Source organism: Malus sylvestris, chromosome 13 (genome assembly GCF_916048215.2).
Source record: "Malus sylvestris chromosome 13, drMalSylv7.2, whole genome shotgun sequence".
NCBI classification, from domain to species: domain Eukaryota; kingdom Viridiplantae; phylum Streptophyta; class Magnoliopsida; order Rosales; family Rosaceae; genus Malus; species Malus sylvestris.
The window spans coordinates 19,712,583-19,715,238 of NC_062272.1; positions in this window are offsets into that span (position 1 = coordinate 19,712,583).

Sequence of the window (2,656 nt, forward strand, 5' to 3'; positions counted from 1 at the left end):
TTACCTAGCATTACTCTCGAGTACTCATCTTCAACATCTTATGCTTCCAGAACAAATACCACATATGCCTGAGGAACAGAAATGGCAAGTGAGAAGGATACAAGGAAGCATGTGGAAACAAGCGCAACAGAACACGTGCCGATTCATCCACTACTTCGTCAACAGCAAAAGTATCCCATATCATCAAGGTCAAAGGCACTCTTGATTTGATGGACTTGTTTTGACCCTCAAATTCTTGAGCCGGCCTTATACTCTGGAGGAAACCAGAAAACCCTCCAGCCTAGTTCAAGAATAAGCCTGTGGAAAGTTACTTCTTCAAAAGCAAAAGTATCTCATATCATCTCTTCTCCATTTGCTTCTTCTTATCCTTGTTGCTGTTTACGACACAAGGAGAAAGAGAACAATCAACCGGAAGCCGAAGTTGAACCTCCTATCTAGGTTGCTTGCTTGGAAGTCTAATTGCTTACCTTGTCTGTTACCTCTTTCGGAAAATCTCCTAGCTCGGCGACTTGGAGGACTCCTACTATAGGGTTTTGTATTGCACTTGACCAAGCCCGAAACTACAAGTAAGTTTCAAGTGAAATTGATACCTTACCTTGTGCATCTTCATTGGTTAAAGATACCACCCCTGGATGGAGGAAAAGTACTTCCAGAGAAGATACCACATCTACGTATGAGACAGATAAGACAAGTGAAAATGATACCATACTTCGGTACTTAGAAGTTTCGTGATTACTCAATGGCTTGGATCTTGCAAGTCCCCAACCGAGGAGCTTCCCTCACTCGGGAACTTAGGGAAGCACTGTTTGTACCATACTTGACCAATCCCGAAACTACTGAGCACTGGTCAACGTTATACCGTCAAGGATCCAGAAGAGTTTCCCTCAAACCAGGAGGCCAATCACAACGCGACACGTGTCGACATCAGAAGCCAATCATAGCGCGACACGTGTCAACATCAGAAGCCAATCACAACACGACACGTGTTAATGTCAGAATGAAACTAGAAACTCTCTTCTATAAATAGAGGTCATTCTCTCACAATATTTCCTAATGTCATTGGTACTAAATCATTCACTTGTACTCACTAAAGGAGAGCTTGAACCTATGTACTTGTGTAAACCCTTCACAATTAATGAGAATTCCTCTACTCCGTGGACGTAGCCAATCTGGGTGAACCACGTACATCTTGTGTTTGCTTCCCTGTCCCTATCCATTTACATACTTATCCACACTAGTGACCGAAGCAATCTAGCGAAGGTCACAAACTTAACACTTTCTATTGTACCAAAGTCCTCGCTGATTTTGTGCATCAACACGAGTCATGTTGAAAAGACCATTACTACAATTGGATTAGAGTTGAGGGACCACTGCTCCAATTAGGTTAAAGTTGAAGGACATTTCTCCAATCATAGGGTAAAGTTGAGGGACTATTTTTACAATGTTTCTCATTTGCTTTTCCATATTTGCCCCTTGATTTAGCCTCACGTGCTTGGCACGTAACTCGTTTTGACAGAAGTTGTAACGGAATTGTGACACGTTTCGATGAGTTAAGGGGTCAACGTTCATAAAAATTTTGTTTGAGAGACCATTACCCTAATTGAATTAAAGTTGAGGGATCATTGCAACAATTTTCTCTAAATTCTATATGGACTCATTGATCGAGTAAAATAGAAACCGTTGCGTGTGGAAGGTGGTTTTGCGCCTTTTAGTTGGGAAGACCACTGTTCTTCTGTTGCTTTACACCCTTTCATGCTTCGAATTTCATCGAGTTTCTTGCCCTATTTGTCTTTGAGTGGAAAACCAAAGCGAAACCACATTGTTATTTTGTAATGTGTTTGTTATTCTTCCTTGCGGTTTGATTTACTGATTAATTAGAACCTTAATCCTTGGGTTTGTGCACACCATTCTTTTCTGATCAGCAAGGACTTTGATAGATGAGTCCGTCAGAGTTTTGTTTGTTATTCATCAGCTTTTTTCCAACAGAAGATTAAACTTTTCCCGTATCCTTGGTCATGGTTGCTGAGGACTGTTTTCTTGGTTTTTCGTTATTAGATGATGACGTTGGTGGTTGAATTTTTTGTGTGCATATTAACTCACCTATGTAGTATCTGCTCTTTGATTAAAAAAAAATGTAGTATCTGCTCCGCTTAAAGCCTTGTTTTTCATTTTCTTTTGGTATCAGGCAGAGGATATCCGTAGAGAAAGTGGAATCCAAAGCAAGTGAAAATCGCATAGTGGGAGCTCAATTTAGTTTTAAGCTACTTGGCATCTTGGACCTCCAGAGCCCTTTCCGAATTTTGAGCTCCTTGATACTTCAGGTATTGAAAGAACGGATGATTATAGAATGGTGGAGCCCCGTGCATCAGCTGCTGCTGCCATGGATGCAACTCGGCTTTCTCAACTTGTTTTCAACAATGAGAATTCATATTTCTTGAATGGGAGGAGCAGGACTACAACTCCATTCAACTAGAATTTTTGGGCGACTGTATCGCCAGATTAGAGATGCTTGTGATGAAGAAGTGGCAACCTTTCTAAACTGGATTATGCTCCCGATGACATCCCATATGATATGGATCTGGAGATTACTGGATTGCAGCTGATTACCTTGCTCGAATCAAGATTAAATGCCATGGAGTGGAACATATTGAGTCCA